The sequence below is a fragment of the Dasypus novemcinctus genome, chromosome 21 (genome assembly GCF_030445035.2).
Source record: "Dasypus novemcinctus isolate mDasNov1 chromosome 21, mDasNov1.1.hap2, whole genome shotgun sequence".
In the NCBI taxonomy this organism is placed as follows: domain Eukaryota; kingdom Metazoa; phylum Chordata; class Mammalia; order Cingulata; family Dasypodidae; genus Dasypus; species Dasypus novemcinctus.
In genome coordinates, this window is record NC_080693.1 from 80,898,998 (window position 1) to 80,915,004 (window position 16,007).

General features: G+C 55.6%; 1 protein-coding gene across 1 annotated transcript in view; it reads right to left on the minus strand.

The window, feature by feature from the left end:
• Nucleotides 1–16,007, minus strand: part of RHBDF2 (rhomboid 5 homolog 2) — a 28,196-nt gene extending 12,189 nt beyond the window's left edge. Inside the window, exon 1 of the mRNA XM_058284782.1 lies at nt 15,906–16,007. The gene's annotated coding sequence lies outside the window, so the exon portion shown is untranslated. The remainder of the gene's footprint in view (nt 1–15,905) is intronic.

A 16,007-nucleotide genomic window follows, 5' to 3' on the forward strand; every position in this document is an offset into this window, starting at 1 on the left:
GAGTGAGATGGGGTCCTCTTTCATTCTTGGGGTTATGGATATCCAGTTTTCCAAGCTCCATTTATTTTAGAGACTGTTTTGTCCTGTTAACACGGACTTGGAAGGTTTGTCAAAAACCAGTTGGCCATGGAGGGAGTGTTTATTTCTGGACTCTCAATTCTATACCACTGATCGAGGTGTCTATCTTTATGCCAGTACCATGCTGTTTTGACTGCTGTAGCTTTGTAATACATTTCAAGGTCAGGCAGTGAAATTCCTCCCACGTCGCTCTTCTTTTTTAGAGTGCTTTTGGCTATTTGGGTGTACTTTCTCCTCCCAATAAATTTGATCATTGACTTTTCTATTTCTGTAAAGTAGGCTGTTGGAATTTTGATTGGTATTGCAATGAATCTATAAATCAAACTTCTATAAAGAAGTCTGACATCTTCACGATATTTAGTCTTCCAATCCATGAACAGGGAATGACTTTCCATTTGTTTAGGTCTTCTCTGAATCTTTTTAGCATTGTTTTGTAGTTTTCTGCATACAGCTCCTGTACTTCTTTGGTTAAATTGATTCCTAGGTATTTGAGTCTCTTTGTTGCTATTGTAAATGGAATTTTTTCCCTGACTTCCTACTCAGATGGTTCAATACTAGGGTACAGAAACATTATTAATTTTTGCACATTGATCTTGTATCCTGCCACTTTGCTGAGCTCGTTTATTAGCTCACATAGCTTTGTTGTAGACATTTCAGAATTTTCTAAATACAGGATCATGTCATCTGTGAAAAGTGAGAGTTTTACTTCTTTCCCATTTGGATGTCTCCTTTTTTTTGTCGTGTCTAATTGCCCTACCTAGAACTTCTAGCACAATATATATATATTTTTTAAAGATTTATTTATTTATTTAATTTCCCCCCCTCCCCTGGTTGTCTGTTCTTGGTGTCTATTTGCTGCATCTTGTTTCTTTGTCCGCTTCTGTTGTCGTCAGCAGTACGGGAAGTGTGGGTGGCGCCATTCCTGGGCAGGCTGCACTTTCTTTTCACGCTGGGCAGCTTTCTTCACGGGCGCACTCCTTGCGTGTGGGGCTCCCCCACGCGGGGGACACCCTTGCGTGGCACGGCACTCCTTGCGCGCATCAGCACTGCGCATGGCCAGCTCCACACGGGTCAAGGAGGCCCGGGGTTTGAACCACGGACCTCCCATATGGTAGACGGACGCCCTAACCACTGGGCCAAAGTCCGTTTCCCCTCTAGCACAATATTGAATAACAGTAGCGACACTGGGCATCCTTGTCTGGTTCCCGATCTTGGAGGGAAAACTTTCAACCTTTTCCCACTGAGTACAATGTTGCCTGTGGGTTTTTCATATATACCTTTTTATCATCTTGAGGAATTTTTCTTCTATTCCTACCTTTCAAAGTATTTTTATCAAGAAAGGATGCTAGATTTTGTCGAATGCCTTTTCTACATCAATCGAGAAGATCATGTATTTTTTTTCCTTTGTTAACGTATATTATGCTGATTTTCTTATGTTGAACCACCCTTGCATACCAGGAATAAATCTCATGTGATCAGGGTATATAACTCCTTTGATATGCTGTTGGATTCTATTTGCAAGTATTTTGTTGAGAATTTTTGCATATATGCTCATTAGAGAGATTGGTCTGTAATTTTCTTTTCTTGTAGCTTCTTTATTTGGTTTTGGTATTAGGGTGATGTTGGCTTCATAAAATGTGTTGGGTAATTTTCTCCCCTCTTCAATTTTTTAGAAGAGTTTAAAGAGGATTGGTGTTACTTCTTCTCAAAAGTTTGGTAGAATTCACTTGTGGAGCCATTTGGTCCTGGACTTCTCTTTTTTGGGAGATTTTTGATGAATGATTCAATCTCTTTAAATGTGATTGGTTTGTTAAGATCTTGTATTTCTTGTAGAGTCAATGTGGGTTGTGTTTCTAGGCATTTGTCCATTTCATCTAGGTTGTCTGGTTTGTTGGTATACAGTTTCTCATAATATCCTCTTAAGGCCCTTTTTATTTCTGTGGGGTCAGCCGTAACTTCCCTCCTTTCATTTCTGGTTTTATTTGCATCTTCTTTGTTATAATCTAGCTAAGGCTTTATAAACTTTATTGATCTTCTCAAAGAATCAGCTTTTGCTTTTGGTGATTTGGGCTTTTTTTGTTTTTGTTTTCAATTTCATTTATTTCTTTGCTTCTGCATGCTTTCGAAATGGTTTGCTGGATCTTTTTTCTAGTTTCTCCAGTTGTTCAGTTAGATCTTGATTTTTCTTCTTTTTCAATATAGGTGTTTAGGGCTATAAATTCCCTCTCAGCACTTCCTTCACTGTATCCCTTAAGTTTTGATAACTTGTATTCTCGTTTTCATCTCACTATATTTACTTATTTCACTTACAATTTCTTCTTTGACCCACTGATTATTTAGCAGTGTGGTGTTTAGCCACCACATATTTGCAAAAGTTCCCCTTTCCTATTATTCATTTCCAGTTTCATTCTACTATGATCTGAGAAGGTGCTTTATATAATTTCAATCTTTTTATATTTATTGAGACCAGCCTTGTGATCTAACATGTGGTCTATCCTGGAGATCGATCCATGAACACTTGAGAAGAATGTATAACCTGCTGATTTGGGATGCAGTGTTCCGTATATGTCTGCTAGGTCTAGCTCATTTATCATATTGTTCAATTTCTCTGATTCCTTGCTGATCGGCCTAGTTGTTCTATCTAATAATGTGAGTGGGGTGTTGAAGTCTCCAACTATTTTTTCTTTTCTTCGCTTCTTTTTGCTTTTCTTTTCCAACTATTATTGTATAGATGTCTATTTATCCCTTCTGTTTTGTTTTTTTAATCCCCCCCCCAGGATGGCTCCCTCATCTGTTTGTTCATTGTTTTTGTTTGTTGTTTTTGCTTGATGTCTGCTCGTTGTTTGTTTGTCATCTTAGGAAGCACCAGGAACTGAATCCACAACCCCCATGTGGGAGGCAGGCACTCAACTGCTCGAGTCACATCCTTTCTCCCTATCCTTTCAATTTTGCCAAGTATTTGCCTCATGTATTTTGGGGCACCCTGGTTAAATGCAGATATTTACAACTATTACTTCTTCCAGGTGGATTGTCCCTTTCATTAATACAATATCTCATAACTTTTTTGCATTTAAAGTCTGTTTTGTCTGATATTAGTATAGCTATCCCTATTCTATTTTTTGTTACTGTTTGAGGAGTATCTTTTTCCACCCCTTCACTTTCAGCCAGTTTGTATCCCTGGGTCTAAGGTAAGTCTCTTGAGGCAGCACATGGATGGTTCATGTTTTTTTTATCCATTCTGTCAGCCTGTATCTTTTGATTGGGGAGTTTAATCCATTCACATTCAATGATATTACTTGAATTATTTACTTCCACCATTTTACTCTTTGGTTTTCATTTGTCATATCTTGTTTTTGTCTTTTTACTTTTAATTCTTTCTATTCTTGCCTTCTACACTCTCCTCCAAGCCTCTCTCTTCTGTTTTTTCTTATGGGCTGTAAACTCCCTTTAATACTTCTGCAAAGGCGGAATCTTTTCTACAAACTCTCTTAGCTTCTGTTTGTGAATATTTTAAAGGCACCTTCATATTTGAAGGGCAATTTTCCCAGATAAAGAATTCTCGGCTGGCAATTTTATTCTTTGGTACCCTAATTACATCATTTATTCTTTTGGTACCCTAATTACATCATTACAGTCTTCTCACCAGTACGGTTTCTGATGAGAAAACACACTAAGTCTTATTGGACATCCCTTGTATGTGATGGTTTGCTTGTCCCTTGCTGCTGTCAAAATTTTCTCTTTATTTTTGAAGTTTGACATTCTGAGTAGTATGTGTCTTGGAGTAGGTCTATTCAGATTTATTCTAATTGGGGTACACTGCACTTCATAGACTGGTAAGTTCATTTCTTTTGTGAGAATTGGGAAATTTTCAGCCATTATTTCATCAAATATTCTTTCTGCCCCTTTTCCCTTTTCTTCTGGAACTCCCATGACACATATACTGTTGCATTTCATGTTGTCATTCAACTCTCTGAGCCCCTGTTCAATTTTTCCCATCCCTTTCTCTCTTCAATTTCAGCTGTTTTATCTTCTATATCACTTAATCCTTCTTCTATCATTTTGAGTCTGCTGTTGTATGCCTCTAAAGTGTTTTTGATCTCACCTACTGTGTCTTTCATTTACATGAGCTCTGTTAGTTTTCTAGTCAGGTTTTCAAATTCTTCTTTGTGCTCATGCAGTTCCTTCTTCATGTCCTGTATCTCTTTAGCCACTCTGTCTTTCAACTCATTAATTTGATTTTGGGAATTTGCACGAATTTCTTTGATTAGTTGTTTTAAATTCTGTGTCTCACCTGGGGCTTTGATATATTCCATTGCTTGAGCCATTTCTTCCATTTTCTTAGTATGGCTTGCAAATTTTTACTCATGTCTAGGTATCTCATTATGATGGTGAGTTTACTCTGATGCTCAATTTCTTTCTCTTTTTGCAGGGATTTAGTGGCAGAAGGCTGTGTGTTACTGCCATGTTTTGATTCTTGGTTCAACCTGTTGTAGGTCTTCAGTTTTGTCTCAGTCAGGTGCTCAAATCTGGGCTATGGACGCAGTAATGGGTTACAGACCTGCTTCCAAGAGCTTTGGGTAGGGAAGTGGACATGGCTCAACTGATAGAGCACCCGTCTACCATATGGAGGGTTCAAGGTTCGATCTCCAGGGCCCCCTGACCCATGTGGAAACTGGCCCATGCACAATGCTGCTGTGCGCAAGGAGTGCCGTGCCACACACTCCATGCCATGCCCAAGGAGAGCCACCCCGCGTGAAGAAAGTGCAGCCCACCCAGGAGTGGTGCCGCACACATGGAGAGCTGATGCAACAAGATGATGCAACAAAAAAGAGACACAATATCCCAGTTCTGCTGGATAATGCAAGCGGAGATAGAAGAACACACAGTGAATGGACAGAGAGCAGACAACGGCGGGGGTGGAAGGGGAGAGAAATAAATAAATAAAATAAATAAATCTTTAAAAAAAAGAGAAGAGCCTTGCGGAGGGAGGCTGTCATTACCAGAAAACTCCTTTCTTATTTACTTTTAATTTCTTCACATTTCCTCCTTGGTTCCCCAGGAGATGGCGCTCTCCAGCAGCTCTCTCAGTTCAAAGCCTGGTCTGAGTGTTTTCAATGCAACACAGACCGCAACAATGTGGTAGAGGCTCTTGCCAGGAGGCTCCTCCCAGCCTCACAATTCAAACTTTCTCAGAGGCTGTTCTCCAACCTTTGGCGGCAGCCCTCTCCCTTTGGGTAGGAAGTACTTCCACTCCCCCGCTGTGTCCTCAACAATCGGTCCCTGCAGTAGGGAGGATGATTGAGATGGCTGGATCTCTTTAGTCCCTTGCAGGCTCGCAAGGCAAACAATGGCACAGCCACACCCGGCCTGGATGGGCTTGTGGGACACAGAAGGCCAAATCTGTTGGCCAAAAGCTGAGTCAGCTCAGGCTGGGTCCCATTCTCTCCCATGTTCTGAGCATCGGATCCCTGCGACCCCTCTGTCTATAATTGCTGGCCCAAGGTTGGAGAATTCAAAATTGGCTGCTCGTGGGCTGGGGAAGGGCGCCGGCAGCGGCAGCTGCAGCTTCTACTCTTCTTCCACTGAGGTTTTTTCCTGTGCCCCTCTCTCTTCTTGGTGGTGTCCAGTCTTCTTCCCCTGGTGTCCTAAACCCTAGGACATTTTTTCCCCAGGCTGTTTTTGCCCATCCTCTAGCTATTTTGGGGGGGAAGAAAAGATAGTCCTGCATCTTTCTAACCGGCCATCTTCCCAGAAGTGTCTCCATTTGCTTTTAAGAAATCATGGCGGCGGACTTGGCCCAGTGGTTAGGGCGTCCATCTACCACATGGGAGGTCTGCGGTTCAAACCCTGGACCTCCTTGACCCGTGTGCAGCTGGCCCATGCGCAGTGCTGATGCACGCAAGGAGTGCCCTGCCACGCAGGGGAGCCACATGCACAAGGAGTGTGCCCTATAAGAAAGTGCAGCCTGCCTAAGAATGGCGCCACACACATGGAGAGCTGACACAACAAGATGACGCAACAAAAAGAGACACAGATTCCCATGCCGCTGACAACAACAGAAGCAAAGAAACAAGACGCAGCAAATAGACACAGAACAGACAACCGGGGTTGCGGGGGAAAGGGAGAGAAATAAATAAATAAAAATAAGTCTTTAAAAAAAAAAAGAAAGAAATCATGAGCGGGGGAGGGGGTGCCCTCCTCCAGGCAGCGGGCCCACAGCAGCAGCTCCCCCGAGTCAGAACCCCGAGGGCTGCTCCGCGCAGGGCAGGAGTCAGTGCTTCCTGGTGCAAGCCCGGCTTGGGCCCTCGCTGCCAAAGCCCCCAGGTCCTCCACGCACCCTCCCAGGAGACATCCCCATCTCTCCATTCTGTAGGAGGCCGACTGCAGGCTCAGAGAGGTTAAGTAATTTGCCGAAGCTCACCCAACAGGAAAGGGTGCGGCAGAGACTCAAACCCACGTCTGTCTAGCTCCAGAGGCTGAGGTCTCCTCAGGAAACAAACACCCACCTCCCTAAACCAGAGAGGGACTTGACCTAGAATCCCAGTGCTCTTCAAATGGTGCTCCTCAGAGCCCACAGTCACCCAGAGGTGCCCGAGGGGCTGCCGTGGGGCAAATAGGGGGCCGGGGGCAGGCCTGGGCCCCCTTCTGATCATGGGGCAGCACCCCGTTACGCTTCACAGGCTGGCTCAGGGCCTTCCGCTGCTGGAACCCTAGCTGAGAGGAGTGGCGGGCGCTGCGGGCGCTGCAGGGCATTCACCGGGCAGGGTTGTGGCCTCAGGACTCTTCCAGTTTCTTTAAGGCGAGACCAACGGGCTTAGGCATCGCTTCCTTGATTCTCGCAGCGCCGGGGGGTCCTGAATTCACAGAGCCAACCTGCCACGGACGGGACTTTCATGGCCACAGCCACGGTGGGCAGCCTGGGCCACAGCGTCAGGCCGGGCTGGCCCCTCCCGGTCCCGGGAGTCCTTCGAGGCAGCCACTCTGCTGTGTCCTGGACCCGCTCTGGGGACAGAGCCAAGACAACAGCCCCACCTGGGGCCTTGGTATGGAAAGTTCCCCAGGTGGGCCTCCTTTGGGAGCAAGGCACAGTAAGAGGGCACCAGGCGGGCACTGCCTGGGAAACTGGCACCAAGGGGGGAGGTAGATCCTTCTGGAACTCAGAGCTGATTGCTTTCCCCCTAGTCAACATTTGGTACCCTCATCTGCCCCCTCCCCTAGGCAAACGCCATCCCCCTGCAGCTCCTCCAGCTCCCACCCTCCCCTCATCTGAGGCCCCTGCACCTGGCACGTTAGTCACCACCTCATCTACCTTGCCAACACTTACTCCTCCTTCAAGGAAAGTAACATGCCACCTCCTCCAGGAAGCCTGCCCTGCCATTGCCAGACAGAATCTCTTTCTCACCTGCCCTTGCAGTGTCCTCCAAGTTCTGCCTGCATGAAGCTGTCCCCTGTCCAGTGCCAGGAGGCACAGGGTCTAACATACACAGTAGTCCCACTAATGACACCGCTGGGAGTCAGAGGGCTGGGGCACATGGCTAGGGAGTGGGACGGAAGGTCAGGCTGCACCGCCCTAGAGATTCCACGTGGGTGCTGCCTGCCTCACCAGCCCTGGTTGTGCCCTCTGCAGGGCCGAGGACAGAGGACACTGTCCCAGGATGAATGGCCAGTGGGCCTCTTGACCCCCCAGGTCAGCCCAGACCCCTCACCTGGCTCCCTGGCCCACCACGGGCACTGCTTTCAGTTCTGGGGAGCCGCCTGGCCAGAATGCCTGGCACAGAGGCCATGCTGCCCCCTGGCTGCAGTTCCCCACCAGTGTCCCCTTGCTGCTGGCATCTGTGCCAATTTCCCAAGGGGAAGAAGGGCAGATACAACCCAAGGTCAGAGGGCTGGGGAGACCCAACCAGCCTAGAGCAATCCTGGGGGTCCTAAAGGGACCTGGCCTGGCTGGAGCATGGTATCAAGGACAGCCACCTTCATAGGGTGCTGCAAGACACCTGGGTGACGGCCATAAGCCTGTGGCAGCTTCACCACCTGCCCTCTGGGCCTCTTCCCATCTCTGTTAAATGAGGGACTTGGACAAGGTGATGGTCTGACCTTAATATCCATGAAGAATATCAATTCTTCCTTGGACCCCTCTCTTCCAAGGGGGGAGGCCCTGCTTCTGTCTACATACCTGCCCACTTTTCCAGAAATGGGTGAGCAGGGGAGAACAGGTGCCAGGAACCTAGCTCCTACCTAGAACAGGGATAGGGGGCTGGGACCCCTTGGGGCTCCCCCCAGCCCAACTCCAGGTTGTGGAGGAGCCCAGATGGGAGAGACTAGGCAAAGAAAGTTCCAGAGTGTTGGGAGTGCCGGCCCACACTTATCTCCCACACCCAGAAGTGCTTGCTCACTGCAGAGGAAATTGTGACATCCTGGGACCAGGCTTTCTGGCCCACAAACTCACATCCGTTCTGAGACCCCCCAGGCTGGCCCCAGCACCCCACGTGGGGTGGGGGTGGGGGTAGGGAGGGTGATGGCCCGCCTTACCCCAGCCAGGCCACTACAGCTGGCTGCCACCTGCCCAAGCCGGATCCTGGCCTCGGTGGGGTATCCCCGGAAAAGGGCCTTCAGCCCCAGCTCTTTGGGGGTCCAACAGACCCCCAAAGGGGCCTGGATAGAAGGGCTGGGGGTTAGGGTGGGACAGACTGTCTTTCCTTCACCTTCAAGGTAGGATCCAGCATGGGCGGTGGGGGCAGAGCCAGAGAAAAAGTGAAATGGGGGCAGAGCCAAGCCTGCGCCATAGGTGGGGGCTCTGCGCCCCACCCCGCCTGAGGCCAGCAGCCCACCTCGCCTGCTCTCCACAGCATAAGAGGCTCTGACCCAGCCAGCAGCACCCAGGGATGGGGACACCAGACAGACGTGCAGACCAGACACCACCTGCTCGCCGGAGAAGCCGGTTTTCCCACCAAGGGTGGGGCCTGGCGCTCCCGACCAAGCCCTGTCCCCGCGCTGCCGGGGAAAGGCCGGGGAAAGGCCGGGGGGCCCAGCAGCAGGAGGCTGCTCGAGCCCCCGCACCCTGCCTGCCACCAACGCCCAGCCCCGTTGGGGACCCATGGAGCCCCCACAGCCCCCGTCTGCTGCGGGTGACCCCAGGTGCAGACAGGTGGCTGTGGACAGAAATGGGCACAGAGGGGAGGGGACAGGTGGTAAGAGTAACCCAGCAAGAGTTCACTAACTGGCAAGCTGGCTAGGACGAGGAAGTTAAGGGGACCCAAGGGAGGGGCCAAACCACCACAAGTCACCTCCAGCCTGGCTCGGCTGCTTCTCAGGGGAGGGGGCGGTCAGGAGAGGAGGGGGCGGGCAGCCTGGGGCTGCTGGGGGCCTGTCCCCGCTGAGTCACGGGGCGGCAGGAGGAGCTGGGGGCGAGGCGGTGGCTTCTCCCCTGCTTCCCTGCCCCTGAAACCCGGTTCTCCCTGCGGGTGCCCCTTCTGGGAAGCGGATCATCTTCGAAGGCTGCAAAGGGGAAGCGGGCCCTCGGCCGGGGCGGTCCCGGGCCACAGCCTGCTGACCTCAGGGAGAGGCCCCAGCCCTGGGCGAGCGACACAGGGCCACGAGGCGCTGCCTGTCATCTGACCCAAGCCGGGGACTCACCCCCGCACGCGGGGTGGCGGCGGGGCCTGGAGAAGCAGCGGAAAATGAGGAGGGGCGGGCGGGGTCTGGCACAGGTGTGGGGGGAGAGACGGGGAGGGCAGGGCCGTGGGCAGCCCCGGGTGCCCGGGTTGGAGCCTCGGGCACGGGGCCTTGCAGAGCGGGAGAAGCGGCTCGCCTGGCTCTGGAAGCCCAGCAGCTCCCCCCACCCCACCCCCCAGTGGGCCGCTGCCCCAGAGGGGCCGAGGTGCGGGTACGCCGGCGCGGGCACGCCAGCCAGGCTCAGGAGGGAAAGTGAAACTGCCCGGCGGGCTAGCACCCCGCCCCCAGGCCATGCCAGAGGGCCCCCTCTGCCCCGAGAGCCCCCTTCTCCTGCCCCCAGAGCCAGAAGGAGCAGGAGGGGTAGGCGCAGGGACCCGCCGCTCCCAGACCCTGGGCCCCAGGCTCCCCTGCACCCGGTTCGGGTGCCCTGGGCCACCCACGGACACGGAAGCAGGCGCTGGCTTCCAAGGGTGTGCCTGGGGCGAGGCGCCGTGTTCCTAGAATGACTCAGAATCCCGACCCCTCTCCCGAGCCCTCCTGCCGGCTTTCTGGGGACCACAGGCCAGGGGTGGATCCTGGGAGTTCTGTCCGCGTGGGGCCCTGGGTCCCGGAAGCCGGCTGAGCAGGGAGTGCCTGGGCACTATGACCCGCGGCCCAAGTGGCCCAGGCGCAGTTGCTGGCGACACACAGGGCGGCCCCTGGCCGTCCCGGGCCCCTCTGGGGGCCTGGACAATGGAGACAGTGGTGGAGGCACGGACAGTGGCTGAGCAGATGGGGGGCCGCGCCCACCCCTCCCCAGGAGGGAGGCTACACAGCCTGAGCCGGGGTCGACGCAGGGTTTCGGGGTGATGGAGGGAGGGAGGGGCATCCCTGTCCCAGGATGCTCCAGGAAGGCTGCAGGTTCTGCCCACTTCTGCGGCCCTCCCATCATCCTCCTGGAGGGCGAGGAGTCAGACGTGGCCGCCAGGGGCACCTGGGCACAGGACTCAGGAGAGGGCTGGGCCCCGCTCCACTCACAGGACTGGCCTTTCTCAGGGCTTTGGCAAGTCGGGTGCTCGCCGGTCCCTGATACCAGCAGTGCCCTGTGGTCACAGGCAAGATGGGGTGCAGCATGGGGGGAGAGGGGGCCACTTTCATACCCAAGGAGGGGGGTTTTGTCTTGTGCTCTCAAGGGTAAGAGGCCACCCATGTCCCACCCCTGCTGGCTGCAGAGTGAAAACACAGCTGGACTTGGGGAGACAAGAAGGTCGCCCGGTCCTAACTGCTGTGTGACCTTGGGCCAGCCACTCAAGGTCTCTGAGCCTCAGCCTGCCTAGGTACAAGATGCGAGGTAACCTCCCAGGGGTCTCGAGACCATCCTATCGTGCAGGGTCCCTGAAATCGAGGTGGCTTTGTCACCACTGAGCCAAGGGACAGAGCCTCACCCCACTCCACAGACAGGGAGGCATCTTGCCTCCGGGGAGCTGACGACTGCCCTGGGTCCCTCACCCGGACCCACCCAAGGCGGCGTGCCGGGTGCCCCTCGCTTCTGGAGCCGGGTCTGCTCCCCTCCACAGCGAGCCACGCGGCAGGGAGGGGAGACGCCAGGCAAACAGTTTCCAGCTTGTAAACAACCATGAAGGAGCTAGTAAACCCGATTTCCCAGAACCCTGCCCTGGGGCTCGCTGCTCCCTGGGAAGAGGCTGGCGCCCACCCTCAACGGCTGCCGGGGCCCCTGGAGTCGCCCCCACCTGCCAGTCCAGGCCGGGCCTTCTCACACCTGGGCTTGGGAGCACCCACCCACCTGCCCTCGGAAGCTCTGGGGCAGGGTGGGGTTCTGTCACCAAAGAACGAACGGGCCTGGGAGCCAGAGACCAGGCCTCAAAGGCCGGCTCGGCCGCCCGCCCACCCGTCGGGAGACCCTGGGCCCATCGCGGCTTCTGAGCCTCAGTGTGCTCTGCTGTGAAACGGGGCACTGTCCCCACCATGCGGGGATCCTGGGGCGACCAGGTGGCCGTGCACGTGCGCCATCGGGCAGCAGCTCCCGGGCCTGGCAGACCTCCGCTGCCGAGCTCGCTTGGTCTCCATAGAGGAGCCGAGAGCCCCAGAGGTGATGGGCCCCCGTTAACCGATGGGGAAGCTGAGGCCCAGAGCGGTGCAGTCACCTGCCCAAGGTCCCGGGGTTGGGAAGCGGTGGGGCTGCGAGCTCAGCCAGGGTTCTGCACGAACCCGCCGTTCTCCACTCCTGCCCTCCTGGACCTGGCGAGGGAAGTGGCCAGGGACGGCAGCTCTGAGGAGTTTGGGCGCTCGCGGCGAGTCGGGGGGCAGAGGCCTTCGACTCGCCAGCTCCTCCCTGTCCCATAAGCAGAAAGGCCCCCACCTCCGCTTGGGCAGCAGTTCTCAGTTCCTCAAAGGCTTTCACAAACGTTATCTCATTGAACCGAGGTGGCCGGAAGGAGGAGGTCAATGACCTTATCCTCACCGGCCCATGAGGTCGGACAGCCATGGGGGACAGCGCCCGCCCTTGGCTTCAGTTCCAAGGCCTGCCCCTCCCCGAGCCCCAGTGCTTCCCCCGCCCCTCTCTTCCAGGCCTTTGGGGGGCCGGGATGGAGGCAACACCCCGGAAAGCCATTGAGAAGGAAAAGGTGCTCCCTGCCAGGGCTGCAGGTGAGAAAGTGTCCGAGCAGCACCCAAGGAGCCCTGGCACAGGCTCCAGGGCCACTGGGGGAGGCAGAGGGAGAAACTCAAGGCCCGACAGCCCCAGGCAGGCCGAGGGCCACAGCCTCAGGACAGCACCACGTCGCTGGCAGGGGGGCTCGGCAGCCCACACCCTGCTCCCCCACTCCAGCACGGTCCTGCAGACACGGCCACCTCTAGAGAGTAACAGCCACAGTGCGCGTGTGCTCGTCCAGCCCTGCCGCGGTCCGAGATGGGGCCGAATCTGTGTCACAGCTCACAGCCACACACCTCATGCGAGCCACTGCAATGCACTGTCATGTGACAGTGACCACAGCCAGGCCCCGGCTACAGGCCTTACACCTGTCAGCCCCGGGGGCCTCCCAAGCCTCCCAGGTAGACTGTCGTTACCCCCACTGGAGGGCTGGGGAAACCCGGGCACTCATCACCTTCTCGCAGACACCGTGCCTGCCAGCCTCAGGGTTTTCCTTCTTGGCTCCCCGAGTCTGGAATTCACTCCCGCCCTGTCTCGGCCGACGCCAGGCTCCCAGGACCCTCCAGGCCAGTGCCCCGACCGGCCCACCTGGTCTGCACTGTCCACTTAGCTCCAGCCACGTCCCTACAGGCCTGAAACGTGCCTTCTGGCAGCTTCTCAGCTGTCGACAGTTTGTGTCAGGGTCCTTGGGTACATTTACTGAATGCAAAACCGGGGACAGTGGCTCTCCATACGTCCCTGAAGATGATAAGACGAGCTTGCCTTGCTACCTGACTAATTCTCACAAGGGCGCAGGGAGGCCGTAGTCGGGGGAAGGCCCTCGTTTTCCCGATGCGAGGGGCCTGCCAGCGGCTCCTCCCGGCCTGAGTCCTGAGAGCTGCCCGGCCTGGCGCCCGCCCCTGCCTGCCACCACGAGGGAGGGCCGCCGGCGTTGGCCCTGCTTGCCGCGGCTCCGCCCCCAGCCTGGCGCAGCTGGCTAGGAAACCGGGAGCCACTTCCGACCCAGCAGACGGTGAGCTCACCCTGGAAATCCCCGCGGTGACCAGGGCAACGCCGAGGCCTGCTCAGAGCCCGTGGGTGCCGAGACCCAAGGGGAGGTGCCGGGGGCGGGCAGCCCAGAGCCTGCGTCTCACCTGTCGCCGAGTGCTGGGGTGCGCAGGAGGCCAGTGCTGACCCAGAGGGGGCCGCTAGGGGTCCACCCGAGTCACCCCGATGCGCGTGTCCATGCACTCACCCTTGACGTCATCCTGCGTCTCACCTGGGGTGGAGCTTCCCCAGCAAGTAAGGTGGGAACCCAGGAAAGGCCGCGCTGTGTCCGGCACTCAGGCCATGGGAGAAACAGCACAAGTGGCCTCACGGCAGCCCTTGGGCCCAGGGCCCCTGCGCCGCCTTTGCGGTGTGTGTTAGGACTTAGCCCGTTCCGCTCCTCGGCAGGACTGAGGGGAGTGGCTGGCAGGCATCTGGAGGTTCCTTCCTGAAGAACACCGGGTCTGGGGGCTCAGCCTTGGGCCTGGAGAGGCCCAGAAGTGGGAGTCAGCATTCCTGCTTTCTGTCCAGCTAGAAGGGTGGGGTCTCACACCGGCCCTTTATACTTAAAAGACGCCCCCCGCCACCTCGTCCCTCCAGGGCCCAGCACTTCAGAGGGCAAGTGGGGGAGGGCTGGGCCCAGAGGTGAACAGGACAGGGGGCAACAGACACAGTGTGGCGCAAGGAAGTGGGAGGGCAGGCGGCAGGGTGGCTGTGTCAGCGGACCCTGACTCTCTGTGGCAGCCCCCCCCGCCCAGCAAGCTGGGAGTGTGTTTCCTGAGCCCTGCTCAAACCATTCTAATCCATCACTAATGGGGTCCCCCATCGGTCATGTAGCCCCACCAGACACAACGAGCAGGTACCTCGTTCAACTGGGAGCTGGGCCCACCTGGCCCACTTGTCTAACCCAGGGGAAGTTTTTACTGCAGGGAGTGGCGAGGAAAGACAGCCCTGTTATTTTCTGCTGTTTTCCTGGTATAAATAAGTGGAAGGGTTAGGTATGGGTTCAGAAGGGAAAATTCCAGCAAGTTGCTGGCATCAGGCATCCATGCTGGCCTCTGCCATGCAGCTCCAGGAAAATCTATTGTCCCAACCTACCAGAGGACCCCTGAGCTTAAGGGCTGCCAGGTGGGAAGCTCACCTAGGGCCAAAGAGCTCCAGGTCTGAGCTCTGAAAGGACCCCGACTCCCCTCCGTCTAAGCTTCTCCCCGACAGCACCCAGACGTGCTTCCTGCAGGGTCTGAGGTGGGCAGGGAGGAGGCAGGCTTGCGGACCAAAGCACGACTCCTGAAGGGGTAGTAACTGCCCTCACGCCTTAGCTGCTTTCGGTTTATTCCAAGTTCCTGCCCCGAAACTCTGGGGAAACTGAGGCAGAGAAGCAAGCAATAAGGTGCTGGTTTCTCAACTCTGGCAGGGAGCTCTGGATATTTTAGGCCAGATCATTCTTTGCTGTGGGGACAGTGTAGGGTGCTTAGCTGCAGCGCTGCCCTGTATGCACTACATGACAGCAGCACCCCTCCCAAGCTGTGACAACTAAAAATGTCTCCAGACACTGTCAAATGGCCCCCGGGGAGCAAAACCGTCCCCCCAGCTGAGGAGCACTGCTCTGAAACAAGCGGCACTTTCCGCTGCTCCCTCTGCCCTACAGAGTGACAATAACATAACACAGATGCGGAGCTTGTCATGTCCCCCAGCAAATGCCACACACACTGGGGTCCTAAGTCCAGCCATTTGGGAAATGGCAGTTGGCCCACATGTGGGGTCACACACCCTGCCCCCAACACCCCAACTTTTTAGCTCTTAGTTTTTCATCGAGTTAGGGGCTGAGACATGGGGTCCATCTCTGGCCAGGGGCGGGGGGTGTGGGTGTAGGGTGTGGGGTGTGTGGGGGGCCTGTAACCTAGGGGGCATATTCCTCTCCAGCTCTCCAGCCTCTAACCCAGTGCCCTGAAGGAACATTTGAGGGGGCCAAATAGGTAGAGGACAAGCCAGAGACCAACCTCCCCAAGTCCTTCCGTCCAGGAAGCACGCGCTCCCCGAGTCCGAGGTCTGAGCTCCAGTCCTAGTCTTGCTGTGTGACCCCTCTGCGCCTCTATTTCTACCTCGGCGAGAATGAACCCACAAACCTCAGTCCGGGCCCCCGCAGGGCTGACGCGCAGAAAGAGGAGGGAAGAAAAGGGTTTCAATTCCAGGCGCTTCTGGGAGCAGGGCAAGACTGCGCGGTCCTTCCCCGGGGCAGTTCCCCTTCTTCCTCCCCGGTTTCAAACTTCTCCCCAGCGTCTTGCCCCCACATCCGGTGACCCCGTGACCCAGGGACCCTTAGGCGTCTTGCCCGCGCCCACGTGGGGCCCCAGCGCTCCGCGGAGCCGGCACCCAGAGGGACCGCTGCCCTGGGGCTGGCTCGAGCCCGACCCGCGGACCCCTCGGCGCCTGCGGCCCGGCCGCCACGAGCCCCGCCCGGCCCGTCGCCCGCGCTCACCTCCCAGGGGCGCCGCGTCCCCACGGCCCCGGGACGCAGCTGGAGAGACACCGGCGAGCGCCGGGGCAGACGGCAACTAGGGGCGCGCCGCGGCGCTCCGCC